The following is a 10,494-nucleotide window of genomic DNA, read 5'->3' as shown; positions in this document are numbered from 1 at the left end:
GCTCCCAGCCTGGCAGCCACTGCCCCGGGCCTGGCCTCACCAGACCCGGCTGCTCCGGGCCTGGCCGCTCCCAGCCTGGCAGCCGCTGCCCCGGGCCTGGCCGCACAATACCCGGCTGCTCCGGGCCTGGCCGCTCCCAGCCTGGCAGCCGCTGCTCCGGGCCTGGCCGCACCCGACCCGGCTGCTCCGGGCCTGGCCGCTCCCAGCCTGGCAGCCGCTTCTCCGGGCCTGGCCGCACCAGACCCGGCTGCTCCGGGCCTGGCCGCTCCCAGCCTGGCAACCGCTGCTTCGTGCCTGGCCGCACCAGACCTGGCTGCTCTGGGCCTGGCTGCTCCCAGCCTGGCAGCCGCTGCTCCGAGCCTGGCCGCTCCCAGCCTGGCAGCCGCTGCTCCAGGCCTGGCCACACCCAGCCTGGCAGCCGCTGCTCCGGGCCTGGCCGCACCAGACCCGGCTGCTCTGAGCCCGACTGCCCTGGGCCTGGCTGCTCTGAGTCTGGCCGCTCCCAGCCTGGATGCTCCGGGCTTGGCTACTGCTGTTCTGGGCCTGGCTGCTCCCAACCCGGCTGCTTTGGGCCCGGCTTCTCCGGGCCTGGCCACTCCGGGTCTGGGTGTTCCTGGACTGGCCACCCTGGGCTTGGCTGCCTCCGCCTCAGGCCTGGCTGCCACTGCCCCAGGTCTGGCTGCTCCAGTGCTGGCTGTTGTTGCTCTGGTTCTGGCTGCTGCTACTCTGGGGCCTGACCGTTGCTGCTCCGGGCCCAGTTGCCACTGCCTTGTGCCTGGGCACTCTAGGCCTGGCCGCCACTGTTCCAACATTCTGCCCTTTTTTTTTTTTTTTTTTAAACGCATATATGTCACAATGTTGGCTGGTGACTTGAGTTCTGACTTAGTCTTTGATTTTTCAAGATCTTCTTTGTATTCTTTCTTAAGTAATTTTACTATCTTTTGCTCTCACTTGATTTCTTCACATTGACAACTTCTTTGGTTTCTTCCTCCTTGTCCTGGGAGCTCAGCAGGTTGGCCTGTGGCACCCCTTTGTTCTCCGCGGGCTCCCACGCTGCTCCAGCCTGTTGCCGGGGTCGGTGCCGCCCAGGAAGCAGCCCCCGGCCTTGGAAGCAGCCCCCAGCCTTGGCTCCGTTGCCAGCGCTCAGAGGTCGAAGGCTCAGGGGCACCCCCCCCTGGGGGCCCCGTCGCCCAGCTCCCTGCCAGCGCCCGGCTGGCCGGTGTCCGGCAGGGGCTCCTGCTCCCTGTCACATTCCTCCAGTCTGGAGCTTTTTTTTCTCCTTCCCGCTAGGGGAGTCTAGGATCAGAGTCAACAGACTGTCCTCTGTGCGCAGTGCTCGCGACTCTGGGGGCTCTGCTTTTCGCCACTCCCCTGGGATTCTGCCTCGCAGCCCCGTCTCCCCTTGCCCGAGCCTGGGTCCCCAGGGTCTGGTCCAGGACTGGGGTTCAGAGCAGTCCGGACTGAGGCTCAGCGCCGCCGGAGGCCCTGTTCCTTCCGGCTAGGGTAATCCAGCATCAGAGTCAACATTCAGTCCTCTGCGCGCCATGTGGGCGTGACTCCAGGGGCCCTGCTTTTCGCTGCTCGCCTGGGATTCCGCCTCACAGCCCCGTCTCCCCCTGCCGGAGCCTGGGACCCCAGGGTCTGGCCCATAACTGGGGCTCAGCGCTGCTGGTTTGGGGGTTCAGCCCAGGCTGGGGGTTTTATTTCCTTCCTGCTAGGGAACGCCAGGCAGCACCCAGCTCTCTCCTCCTCTCCATCTGCGACCTCTCCGCGTGCGTCCATATGTGCACAGTTTATGTTCAGTCTCTTCCCACATCCCCCTCTCCCCTTTTCCCCAAGAATTGTCAGTTCACTCCCCTTCCATACCTCTGATTTTATTATATTCAACAGTTAATATTGTTCATGAGATTTTTTTTTTAATTTCCTTGGTTTTTAGATTCACTTGTTGATAGTTACGTATTTGTTGTTCATAATTTTTATCTTTATTTACTTTCTCTTCTGAAAGAAACCCCTTCAGGAATTCATATAATTCTGGTTTGGTGTTGATGAACTCCTTTAGCTTTTTTTTATTAGTGAAGCTCTTTATCTGACCTTCGATTCTGAGTGATAGCTTTGCTGGGTAGATTATCTTTGGCTGTAGGTTCTTACTATTCATCACCTTGAATATTTCTTGCCATTCCCGTCTGGCCTGCATGGTTTCTGTTGAGAAATCAGCTGACAATCGTATAGGTGCTCCTTTATAGGTAACTACCTTCTTTGCTTTTGCTGCTTTTAATATTCTCTCTTTGTCTTTTGCTCTTGGAATTTTAATTATGATTTGTCTTGGTGTGGTCCTCTTTGGATTCCTTTTGTTTGGAGTTCTGTGTGCTTCCTGGACTTGTAAGTCTAATTCTTTCACCAGGTGGGGGAAGTTTTCTGTCACTATTTCTTTCAGTATGTTTTCGATATCTTGCTCTCTCTCATCTTATGGGACCCCCATAATTCTGATGTTAGTTCGCTTGAGGTTGTCCCAGAGGTTTCTTACATTATCTTCAATTTTCTGGATTCTCTTGCCTTCTAGCTTCTGTGGAGGAGTGTCTTCTGGCTCTTTATGTTCCAAATCTTTGACTTGATTCTTGCGATCTTCCATTCTGTTTTTAGGACTCTGTATAATATTTTTTATTTCAGACAATGTATTCTTTATTTCTTGTTGATCCATTATCATTTCTTGTTGATCCCTTATCATTTCTTGTTGATTCCTTATTAATTGTAGTTGATCTCTTTTCATATCTTCATAGGTCTTATCGATCTTTTCTAGGAAATTCTTGAAAAACCTTATAAGCGTAGATTTAAACTCTATATCCAGTCGCTTTTTGTCCTCCATTTCTTTCATTTGTGATCTATTTCGTTGTTGCATTTCACAGATACAGATGGGGCGGAGTTTCAGGGTGGAGCCTACAGCCTTGGCTTCCGTCAGCCTCGCCCTATGCGGCTCCTGCATCTCAGGGTCCTTCAGTACTCGCTGCAAGCGCCTCTGAGAGAAAGGTGCCCTCAATTTTCGCCTGCTACCAAACAGTCTAGGCTCTCCCCCAATGAGCCCGGTATTGGGGTTCAGTTCAGTTGGAAGTGGAGTTGGAGGTGGCGTTCCGAGCAGTCTGGAGCCCCTGTCTCCTTCCCACCAGGGCAATCCCGTGGCACAGCCAACCATCCCTTCTCTGCACGCAATGTGCAAGCTGCCGGGACCTCCTTTCGCCGCTCCCCCGGGGTTCCACCTTACAGCCCAGCTCCCTATGGATGAGCCTGGGTCCCTGGGGTCTGGCCTAGAACTGAGGTTCAGAGCAATCATAACTGTGGCCCAGCACAGTCAGAGCATTTATCTCCTTCCTGCTAGGGAATGCCAGCCAGGCACTCAGCCTGTCTTCTCTTCGGCTCCATCCTCTCCCCGCGTGCTGTGTGTCTCTGTATCTTAGGCTTTTACAGCTCCTCTGCGCTTCCTTCTGGTTTTCTCCTTGCTTCTCGTTGTAGAATTTCTAGTCAGTCGACTTTCCTGTAGTTCTGGGTAATGTCCATTTTATATTTTAGTTGTATTTTATTGAAATTGTTGTGTGCGGCTGCGGCTAGGTTTTTACCTGGGCAGCCATCTTGGATTCTCTCTGTGTATTGATTAAATTTTAAATTGAATTAGAGTGAAGCATGTTGAATCACCATACCCCTACCATGTATAGCAAAATTATCATGTTTCCCCAAATGGATAATTCAAAGCAAATAACTTATTGTTATTTATTTGTTTGTTTGTCTACTATACCTTATGCTGATCATTACTCTTCAATTCATTGTCTTTCTTTAAATGGGATGTAATACATCAATTTGATTTCAGCTCAATCAATCACAATCGTTTTCCAGTGTGGCTTGCCTGAGGTTACACCCAGTTCACTTTCATTGATGTTTAGAGTGTTAATAATATTTTAATTTACTACCAGAGATGGGAAAGTTCATCCCATTGGGTTTATGTTTAACTAATTAACTCAGGTGTTAAGGTAATTTCTTTTTTCTTTTCTTAAGTTTGGGCCTTTCTGTTAAAAAAATATATTTTTATTGATTTCAGAAAGGGAGGGAAGAGAGTTAGAAACATCAATGATAGGAGACTCATTGATCAGCTGCCACCTGCATGACCCCTGCCCTGACTGGAATTGAACTGTGACCTCCTGGTTCATAGGTCCACACTCAACCACTGAGCTACAGCAGCTAGGCAAGGTAACTTCTTAATTTACTCCCACAGATGAAGAATTTCATCTATTAGGTGCATAAGATTGAATAAAACAACTCCGAGAGTAATTTTATCTTATTTCTTAGTTTTTGAGAGATTGTCTCTTTTTTCCATGTTCTGCCTTCCTAACATAAGGAGAGATCCTCAGAATAGTGACTTTTGAAACACCGTAACACCCCTACTCAAAGAACAGAGATTCAACTAGGTTGAATGATCACATTGCAACACAATGTACCCTTATATTTTTACAAGATAAAACACACACACACACACACACACACACACACACACACACACCTTGAAATCAATCAACTAAGCCACACCGGCTAGGCTGCTATTATTTTTATATTCCTATTTTTTTTTATATCCCTATAGAACCCCTTGCAGGAACCCAATTCAGTACAGAATCTAATAAAGGCATACTATAAGTGAATAAATGCTTAGTATCTTCTAATAAATGAGTTTCCCCACTGCTTTAATTTAGATCAACATGCCCCTTCTGAAAACTAGCTCCCTCTACAGGACTCAGGAATAAGTCACATGGTCCTCCGATAGATTGGCAGTTTACCATAAATGGAGTGAATTTTCAGTTAATGTATTGTTTAATCACACCATTGTTTTTCCTCTAAGTATTTAAGATATACAAATTTAAAAACACATATTCCTTTTTTGCAAAAACTATGGTGTGGTTCAGTTGATTAATTGTCATCCCATGCACCAAGAGGTCGCCGACCAGTTCGATTCTGGGTTGGGGCACATGTCTCGATTTCAGGCTTGATCCCCAATAGAGGGCATTCAGGAGGCAACCAATCGATGTTTCTCTCTCTCATTGATGTTTCTGTCTCTCTCTTCCTCTTCCTTCCAATCTGTGAAATCAATTTTTAAAAAACAAATATCAATATTATCTAAAAAAATAATAGAAGAAACATAATCTAAAACATCTAAAGAATTTTAGTTTCAGAAGTAAATTATGAACTATGTATAGGTGCTGAGGAATGGAAAGCCAAAATAATGATCATTATGAAATAGGTGTCAGTCAGGAAACGTTGCTTAGATAGTACTGTGGTGTGAATGTTTGTGTCCCCTTCAAAATTCATCTTGAAATTCTATTATAATACCAAAGTCTTGTATTAGGAGGTGGGCCTTGGGAGGTAATTAGGTCACTGGGGCAGCGAGGAGCCATAATGGATAGGATTAGTATTCTTAGAGAACTCTCTAGCTCTTTTGACTGTAGGAGACAGTTAGAAAGGGCTGGCTTTGAACCAGCTCTCACTTAAATGCAATCATATTGGCCCCTTGATCTTGGACTTTCTGGCCTCCAGATCTGTGAGGAATAAATTTCTATTAATTATAAGCTACCACCAGTTAGTGTTGTTTTTTTTTTTTTTAAATATATATATATATATATATATATATATATATATATATATATACACAATATATATATATTATTGATTTTTTATAGAGAGGAAGAGAGAGTTAGAAACATCGATGAAAGAGAAACATCCATCAGCTCCCTCTTGCACACCCATTACTGGAGATATGCCCGCAACCAATGTACATGCCCTTGACCAGAATCAAACCTGGGATCCTTCCGTCTGTAAGCCGAAGCTCTATCCACTGAGCCAAACCGGTTTCGGCAGTGGTATTTTTATTTTTTTATTTTTTATTTTTTTATTATTTTTTTTAATATATTTTATTGATTTTTTACAGAGAGGAAGAGAGAGAGAGATAGAGAGCTAGAAACATCGATGAGAGAGAAACATCGACCAGCTGCCTCTTGCACATCGTAACGGATGTGCCCGCAACCAATGTACATGCCCTTGACCGGAATCGAACCTGGGACCTTTCAGTCCGCAGACCGACGCTCTACCACTGAGCCAAACCGGCTTCGGCACGGCAGTGGTATTTTTAAAAAAATATATATTTTATTGATTTTTTACATAGAGGAAGGGAGAGAGATAGAGAGCTAGAAATGTCGATGAGAGAGAAACATTGACCAGCTGCCTCTTGCACACCACCTAACCGGGATGTGCCCGCAACTAACGTACATGCCCCTGACCGGAATCGAACCTGGGACCTTTCAGTCCTCAGACTGACTCTCTACCACTGAGCCAAACCGGTTTCGGCAGTGGTATTTTTTTAAAGTAATCCAAACAGACTAAGACAGATATGATAATTCAAGCTAGATTAATGAAGTAATGGGAGGGAATCCAGTTTTCAGGACATAAAATTGAGCAGAACCTAAAATTCAACCAAGCAAAACGTCAGCTAGTTTATCAAATCTATTCCCCCATTCGCATGAAATTTCAGAACACTGGGGATGAAGAGAACATTTAAAAATTTATTTATAGGAAAATCAGCTGACATACAAAGAACCTGGCATTACAATGACATTAGACTTCTCAATAACAATTCTTGAAAGTTAGAATACAATGAAGAATTGTTAGAAAACAAAATCCTTTAGGCAAATGATCCCCTCTAGAATTCTATACTTGTCAAAGTATCATGAAGTACAAGGGAAGAATAATGATATTGGGCAGAAGCCTGCCTCTACCTCAGCAGTCTAACTGCCCTGAGGCTGTGATTCTTTGAAGAAGCCAGAATAGATCTGGCTGAGAGACCAAATGGAGAGGCCTTGAAACTACATAAAGAGAGATCCCGCCATAACCAGTTTGGCTCAGTGGATAGAGCATTGGCCTGTGGATTCAAGGGTCCCAGGTTCAATTCTAGTCAAGGGCATGTACCTTGGTTGCAGGCACATACCCATTGGGGAGTGTGCAGGAGGCAACTGATCGATGTTTCTCTCTCATCGATATTTCTTTTTTTTTAATTTTTTAAATTAAATTATTATCTGTGTACATATTTTACCATTGCCCCCCTCTCATCGATATTTCTAACTCTCCCTTCCCTTCCTCTCTGTAAAAAAAAGTCAATAAAATATATTAAAAAAAAAAAAAAAAAAGAGAGAGAGAGAGATCCTGCTGGAACCGGTTTGGCTCAGTGGATAGAGCGTCAGCCTGCGGACTGAAAGGTCCCAGGTTCGATTCTGGTCAAGGGCATGTACCTTGGTTGGGGGCATATCCCTGGTAGGGAGTGTGCAAGAGGCAGCTGGTCGATGATTCTCTCTCATTGATGTTTCTAACTCTCTATCCCTCTCTTTCTCTTCCTCTCTGTTAAAAGAGAGAGAGAGAGAGAGAGAGAGAGAGAGAGAGAGAGAGAGAGAGAGAGAGAGAGAAAGAGAGAGAGAAAGAGGGGGAGAGAGAGAGATCCTGACAGCCCCAGCTGCTGTCTATCTCTTGCCTTTCCAGCTCTATCCTGAAGACAACCTCACTGAGAGACCACAAATGCCCAGCTGAGATTTCCTCCATTCTTGTCTCACAGAAACTGTGAGTCAGTAAGTGGGTGTTGTGGTACAGTGCCTCTATGTTTTGAGTAGGTTTATTACACATCAATGCCAATTGTAATTGTTACTCAGAAATTTTACAGTCAATGAATTGTAGTGCATCAAAATGAGGGACTAACTAACCCAAGGGAAGAAAAGCTTTAGAGGCAGGAAACCTTACTTGGAAAGAGGTAAAGAAATAAGCAGGATGATAGGTGGGCCTGTAGGCCTAGAGGGCTGCTGGCCTAAATTGGAGCAAGAGCACACAAGGTCCAAGAGAAAGTAGGCTAAGAAGGAAATGGACTAATGCAGTGTTCCCCAAAGTGTGGTACGGGTACCCCCAGGGGTACGGGAAGAGTTTGGTGGGGGTACGTGTTGCACCGGAGTTTGGTGGGGATATGCACTGCACTGTGCTTAGCTGCGCCTAATTCTACGTTCTCATGAGTACGAGGGGTACACAGCGTTACGAAAATTATAGAAGGGGTAAACATATGTCAAAAGTTTGGGAAACACTGGACTAATGGAATACTTGCTACATTTTCTTATCCAATAAGGATGTTAGTGCTTTCTCTGTGTCAGAAACTAATGCAGGCACTGGAAATACAACAGAAAATAAAATAGACCACATGTCTGTTCTCAGAAACTTCCATTTTGATGGGGGATGAGACACAATAATGGAATATACTGTAATATTAAATATATTTTATATACATATTTATATTTGCTATGTTTGAATATTTTAATAAGTATTTTTTGTAATCAATATCTTAAAAATGTGTAACTGACCCATTAAACCAAGCAAACAGAAAAGGCAATTATTAACTCCAAGAAAAACAAAATGAATGTGCATACAGCATACTATGCGGCTAAGCTGATAATAATAATGAATAATACTTTTGCCAAGCACTGTTTTTGTTTTTGTTTTAAATAAAGTCCTCATAGATGCTACATACAACATAGATGAACCTTGAGAAGTTTTTTAAAAATATATTTATTGATTTCAGAGGGAGAGGGAGAGATAGAAACATCAATGATGAGAGAGAATCATTGATCAGCTGTTGCCTGCACCCCCCACAATGGATATTGACCTGCAACCTGGGCATGTACCCTGACCAGGAATCAAACTGGAACTTTTGGTTCATAGGTTGACACTCAACCACCGAGCCACACCAGCTGGGCTGTATTGCTGTTTTATATTTAAAAAACCTGAAGGAAGCAGAGAAGCTAAGTGGCTTTGCCGTAGGCCACTTAGCTAATAAGACTGGCTTAGTCATAATATTGTAAACACTGAATATGTTAAGTTTAGTAGTACCACTTGATTTTTATATTGTCACACACACACTTATAATTTCAGTACCCAAATAAAGCTGCCATTAAAATTTGTGTGTATTTGTGTAAGTGGACAGGCTGTCTCTGGGAGACTGCAACAGAAGTTAGAAATGGTGGCTGCCCCAGAGGAGAGGAGCCAGGGGATTTGAGAATAGTAGGAAAAAAACAACACTTGGTATTGTGTACATTTTTGTATTATTTTAATTTTGTCCCAAGTAACTGGATTGCAAAATTAAATTTTTAATATATATTTTTATTGATTTCAGAAAGGAAGTGAGAGGGAAAGAGAGATAGAAACATTAATGATGAGAGAGAATCCTACAAGTCCCCCACTGGGGATTGAGCCTGCAACCAGGACAGGTGCCCTGACTGGGAATCGAACCATAACCTCCTGGTTCATAGATTGACGCCCCGCCAAGCTATGCTGGCTGGGCCAAAATTAAATTTAAAAGAAGTAAAAAGATAGATACCAAAATGTCATTACTGCTAGTTAACTCTGGATGCTGAGATATTTTAAAATTTTGTTCTTTTCTCTGTTTTCCAAATTTTCTACAATGAGCATAGATTAGTTTTAGAATAAGAGGGGGGCGAAAAAACCTTCTTCAGGGGTATATCCTTCATTCAACTATATTTTTCTTATTAATTTGGCATCTCGGGTTCTATGACTAGAATTGTTCAGATCTGAAAGTTGAGTAAGTTTGGGGCTCTTGAGCTAATAAATGAAAGTTGTTTGGTCATAATCCACAGTGGACTCTAATAATAATTATTTTTATGTAGGACCTCAGTTTACTCAGTTGGAGTTATAAAAATATGTAAATGTAAACCTGGTTTCCTCGTGGAAGAGCTTTCAGGCAATTAAAAAAAAAAAAAAAAAGACAAACATCACATAATAAAATGTAAACTGTTTTCCAAAATGATAGCAAGTCTTTCCCCCAAATCTCTTTCCTGTCATCATTATTAATCTAACTCACTTGTATAAGATTCAACTGTCAACTCCAAAGCACTGGTATGTAATTGTTCTCTCTGCAAATTCGAGTTTGGAAAAGCCCCAGTACAACTCCCTATGAACGTTTGCACTTCTGTTAAGAAAAAATAACAGAAGGTAATGAGTCAGAAACTATTGAAGTTGAACCTTTCCTCTTGAATCTAGAGTTAGATTCAGGGACGGGCTTCCCTGAGTGGGTAGGACTGAGGCTCCTCCAGGAAAATGAAGGGTTACCAGGGAGCTGTGTCCTTAAAAGACCCCGGCAGCAGGCCGGGTGAGGTCAGTGCACTCCACATTACAGATCCCGAGCTTCTACTTCTGCTGGAAGGAATGGGAAGGAATGAAGAAAGGAGAACACCGAAAGGGGTGGGCTGGCTGCTGTGGGTGTGGGTGTTAGGAGAGCAAGCCGAATAGTAAAGTGATATGCAGCCAGGAGACCAAAGAAATTGAAAAATGAGAAGTATGAGGAAGGAGAGGAAAGAAGGAAAAATCGATGAAAAAGGCAAAGGGAAAGGAGGAACCATCCACGAGAAAAGAGGATGGGAAAAA

This window comes from Pipistrellus hanaki (assembly GCF_964339955.1).
Source record: "Pipistrellus hanaki genome assembly, chromosome: 1".
Classification (NCBI taxonomy): Eukaryota; Metazoa; Chordata; class Mammalia; order Chiroptera; family Vespertilionidae; genus Pipistrellus; species Pipistrellus hanaki.
Note: the sequence above shows the minus strand (reverse complement) of the source record.